The following is a 15,140-nucleotide window of genomic DNA, read 5'->3' as shown; positions in this document are numbered from 1 at the left end:
TAGGAGAGAATTATGAAGCCAGGACTGTAGTGTATTTAGTTTGGTGCCTGGAGATAGAGAAATGCAAAAAAGATAGGCTGCTTTTAAACTTAAGGGAAAACAGATAAGAGACAATGAAAAGGTGGTGCAAGAAATTGAATCTGTGAGTGCTGAGAAATGCAAACCAAGTAAAAGATCAAAAGACAGGCAGAAGCAAGTAAAAGAGCTCCATGAAGAAGTTAAAAACATCATTTCTCAAATAAAAATTGAGATAGGAGACATAGAGAGAAATTGTATAGTAGCTACTCATGAAAAAAGTAGAAATCAAGTCAAAACATTCTTAGAAAACTTTTTTTTTCAGTGCAGATTGGGCACAAGGATTGAATTTTATCAAAGAAAATGTCAGAAAAACTCACATAAACACAAGCAGGAGTTAGTGAAAGATTCAAAGAAACAAAATTTCAATTCTCTCCAGCAAAATGACTAGCAGAAAATCAAAGCACAAGTTTACTGTTACCAATGAGGTTACTGTTAATGGAACTTTACATGATATGGAGATATTCACATATTTGTATAAAATCCCACAAAACACAGTTAATTCTTCAAATAGCTATATGGCACAGATCTCCTCAGAAAACACATCTAATTTGAATTCTGAAGCTAGAAGTTTCCATTCTACAATGAATACTTAGACAATACAAAATTTCATAAAAATGAAGCTGAAATTACATTTGAAAATAATAATCATATTCAAAGTAATGCAGGTGAAATAACAGTTAAATGTAAAAGGATGAATGGAATGAAAAACTTAATAACTGATAGAACAACTGAGGATTCAAATAGCAGATTTGAAACCAACATTCCAAGTGGAGGAGGGAGGTCTGGCCAAGGGAAATTATATGAGATTAACCATAGCTATGATTTAAATTCATTTTTCCAATGAGGTAGAGGATATAGTACAATCAATATCAGATGAAGATCTCCTAGGAAAAGATTTAAATCAAGAAGATTTAAGTAGTTCAACCATACAACTGGCAGAAGGTAGCAAAGAAGTACACAGTGATTCAGTAACAATAAATACCTTAGCTACTCAAAAGCCAGAACCATATCTATGGAATACTGTAGGGGAAAATGAATACATACATCCCAGTGATACAGGGGAAAATGCAACTGTACTAAACTTATTCCCAGAAGATAACATCATAGAGGGAAAGGTTTCTATCTGTACAGTCAAAAGAGAGTGAAGACGAACAAAAACTTCAGGCTGATGATAGGGTAGTACCTATGAATTTTGGCAACAGCATTGCATATCTGCAAGAAGCAGTTAACCCCATAACATCAATTTTAACACCTCAAAACATGAATCTTAAGCTTATCAATGAGAAACAACCAAAAACAGATTTGGGAAATATAAAAGCTGGTGACATAGGCTTAGATCAACACAGAAAGTCAGAGTTAACAACATCTGACACAATTTTACTTGGCACTGAACAAAATCCAATGAATAACATAAGGATTACAGAATTCAGTGACCCAGAATCAGAAACAGAGTCAGAAGGAATACCAGATTGGGTAATAATATTGGACCAAAATAGTGATCTAGAACAAGAACCCTATGAATTTTACAAGCTTTATGAGGAAGTAGATGGAGATTTGCATGTGTGGGGGCACAAATGAGAGAATTGAATTCCTGAAACCAGAACAATCAAAATCTTATGAATATGATGATGATGATGAGATCTTTGGGCACAAAAGTTGTAAACCTTTGGAGGAACTTTTTGCTAGATTAGGAGTTGATAATAAAGAAGGCTTTATAGAGAAATTGAATTACATGGCTTATACAGATACTGATTATGAATAAGAAGAAAGATATTAAAGAACAAACAGGAGGGAAGATAGAAAAAAATTTCACATCTATTCTCTAACTTAAAAAACATGGCAAATATCATTCATGCAGTAAGAGTGAAAACAAGATTAGCTTGAGTTCCATAAGGTAACATACAACACAAAACCTTGTGAGAAAAAGAGTAGTCTTAGATATAAAAAAGAAAAATATTCTGAAAGAAGAAGAACTAAGTATTTCAATCACAACAAGAAAACTCCTAAGCTTTTAGCAACAAACTCCAACTTCATAACTATGACAAATACAAATACACAGTATTGGAAGATGGGGAACACCTCGAATGCTATTGAAGCATAGATTCACATTGGATGAATTTGTTATCAAAGACTTTAACATCAATGGAACAGCTCCAAAAAGAAACCTAGACAGTAAACCGACAGAAAGAAAAGCATGCATTTTAAAAAAATTAGCTCCAAAGAAAAGTCTCTACATAATCCATACAAAGTCTCTGCCAACAATAGTAACAGCAAAGAAAGTAACAGTTATTTAACCTGGAAATATAACTCCATGACCAAACAAAATACATTATATTCAAATACTATCTCCGAGGAACTTTGAAAGTCAACATATCTTAACATGAAAGAGAGCAAACAATAAATCCCCTTGTGAAAAATTCAAACATCAAAAGAAAACTTCAAATTTATAATCATAACATACAGCTAATAACTTATACTACATACACCCACTCATGAAGATGATCATATGTACAACTTCCACACATGAAGAACAACTAATGGATACTGACAAGCACTCATGAAGAATTCATACCTTACTTCCATGCACAATGAAAAATTTCAGTCTTACATATATTCACATGTAAAACCTTATACACATGAATGTTCTTGATTGTTCTGGCATGTTCCTGAATATTAAAAAGACACCTTACTTCAATCAAGGTGACGACAGACAAAATATGGCATGCAGCACAGATGAAAAACCAAGACACATAGTTGTCTACAATCAACATCAAAAGACATGGAAGGACTTTGAAATGTTGGACTTGTGATCATGAGGTTATGTAAGAATGCAACATACATGTTAACATCACATAAATACATACATATGCTACACACAAATACAATGTAGAAAAAATCTCATGGACTAGGTAAGTATATAACATATGCATAATTGCAAAACACAAAATTCACACTGATATATATCAGTGTATATATTATATATATATTTATTTATATATTTATTATTATTATATATTATATTATATATATTATATATTAAATTTATATAAATTTCTGTGGAAAATTCAAACAGACAAAGAAATTTCTTATCTGCATGACTTTGCACAGAAATCAAAACCAATGTATTATATTTGTAGATATGTAAATCTGTATAGATATAACTTATGGACATATGTAAATACTAACATACTAACACACTATATTAGAATAATTTATTAATATATTCTAATGACTACCAATAGGGACAGCTTAGCATATTTGTTAGAAGTACTAGGGAAGTAGGGACAGTCATATACTTACATATAGAAGTTAGATTACATTATGATTTTAGGCTAACAATTAGTAATAGAAAATTTTACTTAGTTGAATTTATAGACATAAGGACTCAGATTCACAAATAAGTTGATAGACCAGTGTTCTGCTACCTCAATTATTTCTCTTCCATTACATAGGCCCTCTCAAGTCTTCATCTTAGGGGGAATTCTCTATTCAGTCCTCCATAGTCTCCATTTACCCTTCATTATTCTAGGGTGCCCTGAGAAAGTGGTAGGGTATGTTTTCCTTTACTACCCTCAGCTGGAGAACTGTCAGGGGACTGGAAGGTTTCACCTATTATTAAGTGCCCAACTTGCATTTGACTTTTTAACATAAATTCACTTTTATGAATAGATATTTACTTCAAAGATGTAAAAAAATTTAAAATTAGAAACATTTTGCTCCAACACCCTGATGATACTTTCTTAGCTCACTTCTTACATAACATTGGGTTCTACTAAGTTTGAGATACATCATAATTGTTGGCTCAGTACTTGTCTTAGCTTCTTTAATCTATGTTTAAATGTCATTCCTGAAAGTCACTCCATGTAAAACCTAAACTAAGCTACAGCTCCTAGATTCTTGTGACTTGCTATTCCAACCACTACCCTAATGCCTTTCACCTAAAATGGAAAAGGACAAACACAGAGGTCAATAGCTGCAGAGGGAGAAGGCTCCAAAGTCTTTTCCCTTAAATAATTTCTTTTTAAAGTCTGTGAGCCACTGAAGACAACGAAAGGAAGTCTTTTGAATACCTCTTTACCCAAAGAAGCTCCCATTCACCATGTGATTACCCAAATAGAACCAGTTATAGGTGGTCGACATTTGTTCCACAGTTTCTTTATAGTACATTTCTTCCAAACTCTCCCAGAAGCTCTGGGTATGGGGAGATTTAATTCCCAGGCACTCTGCATAGACCAAATCTCTTCGGGTGAGCACCATGTGTAGAGAGGAACCTACATATTATGAGGGCTAGTTGTGTGACTTGAAGGGAAGAAGGTTAGGTATCTCTTGCCTCTTCTCTGCTCATCCTTCTCCAAAGGAGATTTACATCCCTGCCACGTGTGGAAGCTGGGGGTAGAAACATGATTGAGGCTGCCATCTCCACTTACGTCTTCCCAGAGACTTTTCCTACAGCAATATGAAGTGGGGTTGGCATCTTACATCTTTTCTCTCAAAGCAGGAAATCTGAAGCACCTGAAGTGACTCATTACTTGAAGAGTTGCAAAGAAAGCACAAAACTTGATGAATCTCCAAAGGCAATGGGCCTTGAAAACTCTCTTGTCTCTCACCAACTCTGCACTGTTCTTTTTTTTCCCTGATAAATACCTGTGCACTTTCAGACAGCGGTTACATTCTGTAAAGGGATAGGTATTTAATATAAATGGAAGAGACCTTTTATGATCATGGCTTTCAGGTAGTCAAATAATTTTTAAATTGTCTCTTCTGGATCCATTTTTAGGTCAGTTTTTTCGAGATATTTCATGTTTTCTTCTATTTTTTCATTCTTTTGATTTTGTTTTATTGTTTCTTAATGTTTCAGCTTCTACTGGCCCAATTCTAATTTTTTAAGAAATTATTTTCTTCTTTTGAGCTTTTGAACCTCCTTTTCCATATGCTCATTTCTACTTTTTAAGGAGCTCCTCTCTTCCATGGATTTTTAAAACTCTTTTTCTTTTAGTTTAATTCTTTGCATTGCTTTCATTTCTCTTCTCCACTTTCCTCTGCCTTTCTTAATTGATTTTTAAAATCCTTTTTGAGCTTTTCCATAGACTGAGACCAATTATCATTTTCTTTCAAGTTTTGTGTGTAGCTGCTTTGCTCTCACTGTCCTCTTCTGAGTCTGTGCCTTACTTTTCTTTGTCTTCATAAAAATTTTCTATGGATAAGTGTGTTTAAAAGTTTGTTCATTTTTAAAAAATAAAACCCTTACCTTCCATCTTGGAATCAATACTATGTATTGATTCCAAGGCAGAAGAGTGGTAAGGGCTAGGCAATGGGGTCACACAGCTGGAAAGTGTCTGAGGCCAGATTTGAACCTAGGACTTCCCATCTCTAGACCTGGCTCTCAATCTACTGAGCTACCCAGCTGCCCCCCAAAAGTTTGTTCATTTTGCAGACTTTTTTCTTGAGTTTTGCTTTTATCTTAAAGGAGGTTCTATTTTCATGATAGAGGGGCATTCTTTTAAATTTAAATTTTTCCTTGCTGCTACTCTATTTCTCTTAAATTTATTTCTGGGTTTCTTCAAGTTTCAATCCTTCCAAGGTGGTCTGATGACTTCTCTGGGAGCTGAGAGCTCTGAAAACCACCTTTCACCACTGATTACATCTCCCCCAGGATTGCTGATGACATTCAGAGCTCAGAGCCATGTGAGCTACCTTGTTCTGGGGCTCAGGGCCTAGCAATAGGCTTGGGCAAAGACTTTGGGGTTCACTCTGGGTTTCCACTGGCCAGGGGCTCCGTGTACTGCCTTGTCCTGAGGCGTAGGGCCTTGTCTTGGGCTTGGGCAAGAGCTTTGGGTATCCCCTTTGGCTTGCACCAGCTAGGTACCATCCTTGGGCTATGGCTGGAGATCCCAGTCTTAGCTTGGGTAGGGCCTCCGAGCCTCATTTGATGCCTGCACTAGCCAGGCACGCCCCATGGCCTGCCCTGCACTAGGGCTTGGGACCTCACTGCATGGTGGCGCTTGGTGTGCTGCTGTTGGCTTGGGCAGGATCTCAGGTCTCCGAGGTGGTGTGGACCCAGGTTCAAAGGCTGGAGCAGCACATGTGGGCTGGAGGAACTTTGCTTGGCTACTACTCCTTGGGGCAGCTGTGGGCCACGTGGCCTCGGGGGAGGCTCCCTTCTCATCCTGGGGAACCAGATCCTCTCTGCCTACTTTTCAAGCTGTTTCTGCAAGCAAGTTGTTTAGAGGCTTCGCCTGGCTGCTTCTTACAGGTCAGGTTTTATTTTGAACCATGATTTTACAATTGGCTGGAAAGGATTCTCAGAGTGGTTCAAGCATTCCCTGTGTCTGCTGCACCATCTTGGCTCCACAATGGAATTTGATCACAAATGGCAGAGGCAAAAAAAAATAAAAATGACTCGTCCAAGCTCATAGGTAGCATGAGAATTCGGGACACGCCCCAAGACCGTTTGCAGCCCGCTGCCATTCCCTTTTGTGAAATGACTGGGTTAGAGGAGGCCTGCAGAGATGATTATGCTTGCAAAGGGCCCAGGCTTTCCTGAAATATAACCATCTTCTTTGTCATTTCTCTTCCGAGAGTGTTAGGCGCACAGCCCACCTGAATCGATTATCTGCTTTAGAGCCTGACTTCTCAAATAAAATGAAATGTTAAGCATTTCATTGCTGAGGGGATATAAGAGAATTGAATTGCCTTAAAAAAAAATCTCAGTATAGAATTGCACTGTATGAAGCCTATTTAATTACCATTACACGGTGCTGTTCTAGACACAGTTTGATCATTTCAAGCTCACAATTATCAAGGATAATTTATTACGTTAATATTTTGTGGCTTCCCAGGAGGCAGCAACTAGAAATATGTTGAAATCAGACTGTATCTCATTAGAGCTATTAAAACTCTATTAGAGAATAAGAAACCACAACATTCAGAGAACTTTAGACAAAAACGTGTACAGGATGAACTGATGCAGAACTAACGAAGCAAAACCAAAGGACTGAAGTCCGTGAGGGCTCCGCGAATGCAAAGGAAAACGACGTGGAAACTCCTTCCCATTTGGACTTCTGAGGATCCGTTCTGGAGCGTTTCTCTCCTCTCAGTGGCGGGCTGGGGCCAAACGTGCGGCTGGATGAAAGTGTTTTCAAATACTTTATATCTAGTGCACTGATTTGTTTTTAGAATGACGTGGAGATGAGCCACTGGCATGTGACTGCGATTGTAAAAAGCAAGAAAGTGTTTATTTGAAGAAGGAGAGTGGAGAGCCAGACTAGATCCTAATGATTTAAAGTGTGACAAATTGCACGTCACTGGATATGTCCCATCAGGTAGGCACTGTCGGAGTGGCAGGAAGGTCGGTAACTTTGTAGGTGAATTTCCTGATTCAGTAACTAACGTATGCTTGCCTGGTTCGCTATATTCAAAGGGAAGACATGAATTTGGGTTTTCCTGACGTTAGGTTTAGCACCATCTACTATGCAATACTACCATTGAGATCAGATGCCTGCTGGTGCTGCTATGGCTGGCTGTGATCTCTCCCTCCCTGAAGTTTGCTTAGACTTGTCCTTTGTCTTTTCCCTCATCATACCGTATACCATACTTACTTGTGATCTGTGATTCTTCCAATCCGATATTCTATTAGAATATGCTTAACTGGAGGGCAAAAGCATGACATTTTTCTTCTTTGTTTTACCAATACTTTCGACCTGAGAGTTTATCAAACTGGAGCAGAAGATTAAATTTAAAAAAAATTGTAAATCAAAGATACGGAGATCTTGGCTTGTGCCATTCATTCTAACAATGAATTGTCAATCTAAGAAAATAGTAGGAGTGCCCACAAATACGTAGTGCTCCTCTCTTTCCTTCTTTATTCTTGTTCGGTTGACAAACTATGACCCAATGTAAAAAAATATTTATATATATATATATATCAATAAAAATATTTTTACTTTTAATTTAATTTTAATATTATACCCATATGATTTATACGCAGATCATTGGAGATTACTCAAAATGAATCAAAGACCAAGTTTTGTTTCTCTAAGATACCTTGTTTGATGAAAGCAGTTGCTGTTTATGCATTTTCATGTTATCATATTCATTTTTCACCAGGCTGCACTCGCAGATTTCTCCCTTATGTTTCTGTGCTAGATAATTTCCCTTTTGTTCCCCCTTTCCTGTTTGTGGGTTATCTTCCCTTCCTAGACTATAGACTCCCTGAAGGTAGGTATTATCTTGGAGTTTACTTCTATTTGTATTCCTAGCGCTTAGCACAGAGCCTGGTACATAGTGAGTACCTAAGAAAAGCTTACTGCATCACTGAATGACTGACAGTGCAAGAAGTCATAATTATCTCCGTGGCATAATTAAAATACGAGACACATGCAGGGAAATAGAAATTAAAAGATTCATTATGGCATTCAGTGGCTTAAGTAATGTTTAATCCTCATGGAAGGAATGGTAAAATAATATGTAAATAATGAAGCATGGCTTCACTCTTGCTCATTCTATGTAAGCTTTGACCCAAAGGATGTGGGCAAAATGTTCCCTCAAGGCTTCTGCAGGGCTGTTGATTTTAATGCCCTAATTAAGCCAGTTTATTTGATTTGTGTTACCATCTTTTAAAATCATATTCATAAAATCATTAGCATAATTTAAATGAGGAATTAAAACAGCTTCTCAGTTATTACAATGATTTTCAAATGCACTGCTCTGCTCTTTGTACACGAGTGTATGCACAGACAACAGAGTTTTCAAGTCTGACTCCTGTGGTGGGGTTTGTGTGGAGTGAGAAGTTAGTGTGTTATTCTTACGTATGTTAGCAATATTGATATCTCCCAAATGGATACACCTTGGACCCCAGACAGAGTTAGTAAGCAGGTCTCTTCAAGGCAGCATCCCTTGCAGGACAGGATTGCCCCTCCCCGTTCAGAATGCAATGACCTCTTAATTTCCTTTGACCTGAGTGAGACAGAAATAATTGAAGTCTTTACTATCAGAAGCAACCAGTGTTTTGATTTTGGGGATTTGGGGATCCCCGGTTTCTTTCACCAACAACCCTTGGCTGCTTTAATTTGCATCCTTAGTCCCCTCACCTCTTACTACCCCACCCTGTGGAAGTTGTATTCCAAGGGATGCCTGCCCAACAGAGACAAGGTGGGCTAGAAGCTCTGGAAAACCCAATAGAGGCTTGGCAGAGGTAGTAATCTCCCAATCAACCCTGTTCTCCTCAGTTTAGGCTCCATTAGCCTAAACTGCTCTGGGTTTGGATGTAGATTAAAACCTGACTTTGACCCCTGATCATTTGCTAAAAAAGATAATTTGGAGGAAACTCCCTTCAGAAAGGCTAGAATGTGATAGGGCGAATGGGTCAGGATGATGTAATTTAATCTGAGGGTTATATTTTCCTATAAATAAAGGGTTTTCCCATAAACTGGGATTTTTTTTGCCTTTTTTATAGCTACCTTTTTTTCCCCTCTCTCTCAAAAAAGCATTTAATTTGAAATGGTTTCCTGGTTCCTTGACTATGTGGTTAAAGATGGTACACCTTCATATTTCAAGGTCCCCTTAAACTTCAAATTCACATGGGCTCATGCTGCACTGGAACCTGCCCACCTAACTCCACTCAAGAGAGGGAAGAAGCACTTCCATTGGACTGCTGGGCAGGGGGTAAGGGGTGGAATGATGGTGGTGCTGGTGGTAGTAGTAGTAGTAGTAATAGTAGTAGTAGTAGTAGTAGTAGTAGTAGTAGTAGTAGTAGTAGTAGTAGTAGTAGTAGTGATGAGATCAGGAGCTTGGGCAGAGGGGAGGGGAGCAGCCCAGCTATGTCTCTCTCTGGCTTTCTAGTTAGGAACTCTGGTGAACTCAGTACTACAGGGATGGGCACACTGGGTCCTTGGCATGTGTGCCCACAGAGTCTCTGTGTGCTATCTCTGGCACATGTGCCATAGGTTCGCCATCAAAGATTTACCCTTTGGGGGTTAGAAAGTAAGGAAATTTAGCTCTAATTTAGAGAGACTCAATTTTTTGAGTGAAGAGATGACTTTTCGTTGTGTTAGAGAGCCACTTGCTTAAAATGATTTGGGGAGTCCACGTTGTTATTTGAGAAGGAAGCTTCAGACAGATTTTAAAACTGGCCAACCAGATTTTATTATAGAATAGTCAAATTAGCTAGATATCTTGAGCTAGATGTATCAAAACAGACATACTTTAGAATTATAAGAAATCATTTTGTAAATATCTTCTCCAGAAATTAGAGAGTATTTTCAGAAGAGCTGTCCAGACAGGCTTAGCCTGGACATAGAGATACTGAAGAAAATGACAGTATATGTTTTTGAAGGCTGTGAAAGTTGAGAAAAGGGAAAAAAAAACTATGAGGAGGATTTAGTAAAGAAAAGATAGAACAAGGAAAATGAGGCAATTATTTAGCACTGGTCTTAGCAAATGCAATTTAGGAAATCATAGCTCCTTTGAGGGAAGTAGTAAGAACCCTGGCAGAGAAAGGGTCAATACAATGCTATTTCTGTGGTAAACAAGGATGTGAATTGTAGAAGGAAAATAGGAACAGAAATTGGAGGGATAATAGTAATAGAGTCTTCAATAGGGCTAGTAATTCTAATGGGGTAAAATCATAACACAAATTCAAAGACCCTGTAATCACTGTGGGGGACACCAGAGGTATGGCCAAAGGAATCTAGATTTCTGATGGCACAAGGGAGGTAAAAGAACCTCAATAAGTCTGGAGGTGCAGTTTAATCCTTTTTAGACCCCACTGTCTTATTGATTCTAATTATTTCAGTCTGCTCCCTTCCCCCAGTGAAGAACCTCATGTAACACAATTGTTAATACATGTCTACATCCAGGACTAAAGAATCTACAGTGCATTGGAGAAACTCAGTTGTCTTGGTCAGGCCCTTTTTAGTACTGCTAACTACTCTGACTGCTATCAAAACTGGAGAAAAAGAACTCTTGGTTTCATTATTCTCATGTAAAACGGGTATCATCTACTGACACTGAGCGATTGTATCCTGTCACACACATTGCATTTTGTTGCTTGTTTATTTTTGGATTTGGTTTTGCTTTGTTTATAAATTAATCTAATGTAAGGTATTCTGTTGCAAAATCTCATTCATATGGATTGGACTCTTTGCTCATACAAAATAGAGGTCCAATGGATCTGGTAACAGATCCAACATTCATAAGGACCAATAGCATTGCCTTGGAAAAGAGTCTGTCCAACTTGACTATGGACTTTTATAATAGCATTATCCCTAATCTAGTCATGAGAAGAGGGTACAGATGAAGATGGTCAGTGTAACAGAACTTACAGCTAATTACCAAAACATACTTATTGAAGGTAACATTTTTCTTGGAGGTTTAGAGGCAGTAGTATTGACTTTGTTGTCTTTTTCTGAATTTGTGTTTTGGTCTTCTGTCAGCAAAATAACTTTTTACGTTGTTTCTTTTTTTGTAGTTGTTGCCTGCTCTTTCCCCAACCTTTTACTTTTCTTTTAATTAAAAGAAAAACTCTTAACACTGCATTCTGTACCTGTGGTCAAAGGAGCACTGTTCTAAGCATTAGGGTCTTTGTGCAGCTTCCTTCAGAGCTTCCTCTGGGGATCTATTTGCTTTTAGTTCTTCCAGGGTGATAGGATATGAGGAGACATGTTTTTAGTATTCTTTCAGACTATTCTCTTGTCTTTGAGTACAAGCACTCTTTTCTGCTTTGGAACTGTGATCAGTTTTCTGTTTCCTTGTGGCTGTAAGCACTGTTGTATGCTACTCTTCCTCTTCACACTGATACTGTTACCAAGGACTGTGACTGTGTATGAATAATAAGATAAGAATCTTGAACCCAGAGCCAGCAAGAGGACCCTAGGAATCTCCTTCTGGGCAGTTTTGCAACAATTTCCCCCCTTACCTCCTGTGGATGAGAGCTCTGGAAGTCTTTGTTACGGTGGCACCTGGCTTGCGGTACTACTTTGTTCTGCACCTCTGCCTTTGTGCACTAGATCTTTCATCTCAGTTTTCCAAGTTGTTTTGAGCTGAAAAATTGTTTCACTCCATCTTTTCTGTAGATTATGCTGCTCCAAAATTCATTTTGAGGTGTTAATGTTTTTTGGAGGATAATTTGTTAGAAATCAGGTGGGATTGTGTTCCTTTTCCATCATCTTGGCTTGCCCTCCTTTTTCAAAAGTTGTAACTGTCTATAAATGTATAAGAATGACTACTGAGGGCAATACATAATTTTGTAACTAGTATTTTAACTAAAATAAATGTGATAATGACTGCTTGGACAGAGAAAATTAAAAAAAACTTTGAAAAGCTTGCTTTTAAAAAAGACAGTGCCAAATTAAAATAAACATGAAAATCATTCTGTTTTAATTGTTAATTTTAATTTATTCCATCTTCTGTGATTAAATTATTTAATACCAACTAATGGTATTAATAAGTACCGAGTGAAAATTATACATCATTTACAGAGAACTAGTGACTTTTTTAGACTATAAACTACTGGATAATTTTTCTAGAATAAAATTGAAGATTAGACTAAATTAAAATTATTCTTATCCTCTTATCAATAGCTTTAGCTATTTCTGTTCATAAATATTAAGACCAATTAATTATCTTTTAATTCACGATATATGAAAGGTTAGAAAAATTAAATAATTAATTAGATTATACAAATTATTGTTTAAATAATGTGCCTAGATAGTTTTTAGCCTGTCCAGAGGATAACCAGGATCTGATTTATTACAATGCAGACTGAATTGCATTTCTTAAATACCATCTGTATACCAGGAACTGTATTAGATTCTGAAGATACAAAGAAAAGAATTAAAATAGACCATTTGTAAAGAATTATACAATAAAAAATATCTCCTGGAGATCTTTAAGAATGAGATATTGCAGCAGGGCTAAAATAGTTTAGGTAAATGTAACTGAAACTGAAAGATGGAACAGGCTTTCCAAGATGAAGCCACCATTCTTACTACAATCACAGATCTTGAGACAATGAATGAAAAAGCATTTATTAGGGGATTCCTACTTGAGCTAGGACTGGAGTTATAAACACCTGAGTTCAAATCCATCCTTAGACATTTTCTAGCTATGGGACATTGAGTGAGTCACGTAATCTCTGATTTCCTAACGAAAGAATCCCCTGGGTCCACTGGTTAAGGAAATGGGAAACCACTCCAATGTTCTTGCCCAGAAAACTCCATGGATGGTGATGGCCCATATTAAAAAAAATAACTAAACAACAGTGATTACTTGTGCAAGGTTACATAGATAACAAGTATCTGTAATTAAATTTAAACTCTGGTCTTCCTGACTCCAAACCAGGTGCTCTATCCACTGTACAACTTAGCCTTGATTCAAAACTTATCCTTTCCTTGGAAAATGGGAGACATTGACCCTTACATCTGGAATAGACCTTGACATGCAAAAGGTATGGTACTGCCACCAACTTTTAAGGAAGAAGAACCATGGAGCAAACATAGCAAAAAGGAACATGGTTAGGGATTTGACTTGATCAGAAAAAAATAGTGTGTAGTCTTTTGAGGATTCTGATATTTCTCTTCTTCCTGCACTTCACAGGAAGGATCTTGTGATGTGGAGGATTATTACTTTTCTTTTGACTTTTCCTTTCTTTGTAGAAAAAAAAAAGATTTTTTTTTCCTTTTGTTCTTATTTAGTCATTTGATGGTACACTTCAGTGTGCCTGGGACTGATGTTGATCCATTTATGTACTCCTTTCCAGGAAGTCAATTCTGTTTTTCAAGACCTTTTGCTTCATTGGATTTTTGTGCCTCTTTTCCCAGTTGACCAATTTTGCTTTTTAATCGGCTATTTTCTTTTTTCCTTACTTTCATTTCATTTTCACATTTTTATTAAATCTGTCTTATTTGATTTTTAATTCCTTTTAAAATTTTTTTCCAGAGCTTGTGATCAGTTCCCATTTTTTGAAGCTTTGCATGTGGTTGCTTGGATCTCACCATCTTCTGTTGGTTCTGTTCTTTGCTCTTTTCCCCCATAGACATTTTTGATGATTTTTTTTCTGTTTGCTCATTTTTTTTAGCCTTTTTGTTTCCTTTGGGCTGGGAATTCTGAAATCTGATGGCCAATTCTGTCTTCTTTGCTGGCTTACTGGGTTTTGCCCTGAGGCTAAGCCTTCAATACCAAAGAGGCTTGAAAGGGCCCAGCACTATGGAGTTCTAGACTCCACTGTAGGCTGGTGGCAGGGTCTGGGACTTCAAGGGGTGGTTCTGAGGTGCTCTTTTGTTGGTGTAGCCTGAGACTGAGAATCCCAAAGTTGGCCCATATCCGGGTTCTGAATCTGGTGCAGTAGATTGTGTATGTGTGGGGAGGCTGGGTTGGCCAGTACTCCTCTGTCTGCAGTTTTGCTCCCAGTTCCTTCTTACCTCATAAAATTCAACTCTCTCTCCATATCTTTCAAGTTGTCTTCATTGGGAGAGCCCCCTCACTCATCTGCTTTGACACCTTTCATTTTGAGGTGCCTTCTAAAGATCAGTTTGGAAGGAGAGTCAGAGCAGTTTCAGACTTTTGCTACTACTAAGCCACTATTTTGGTTCTCTTATACACTCTTTTCAAGAATATTTACACATCACATTATTTTTTAGGATTACATTACTTTAGAGAAGTTCATATTAATAGGTTTATGTATTCAATATTGATAGGAATTTTCCCAATGCTTAATGCACTTGATGGCTTTAAAGAGTTATCTTTTTTATTCACTGTGGTCCATTCAACTGGCCAAACTTCTAACAAAATTGTTGGATGCTCTCTATTTAATGCTTCTCCTGTTCATTTATAAGATAGGGTCCTCCTGTTAGGGCCTCCATGCCCCCCAAAAGATCACTAAAACATATCAGTAAATTCCCAACCAAATAATGACTTTCTTATTTCTAAATAATGTTTATGTGAACAGTCTATGAACACTTTGAGAATATTCTGGATAAAAATATGAGAAAGAAACAACAGTTGTACTTTCAAGAATGATTGTACAAAGCTGACCAAATCTTTAGATGAATAATTGACTGGGTGGT

This window comes from Monodelphis domestica, chromosome 7, assembly GCF_027887165.1.
Source record: "Monodelphis domestica isolate mMonDom1 chromosome 7, mMonDom1.pri, whole genome shotgun sequence".
Classification (NCBI taxonomy): Eukaryota; Metazoa; Chordata; class Mammalia; order Didelphimorphia; family Didelphidae; genus Monodelphis; species Monodelphis domestica.
Note: the sequence above shows the minus strand (reverse complement) of the source record.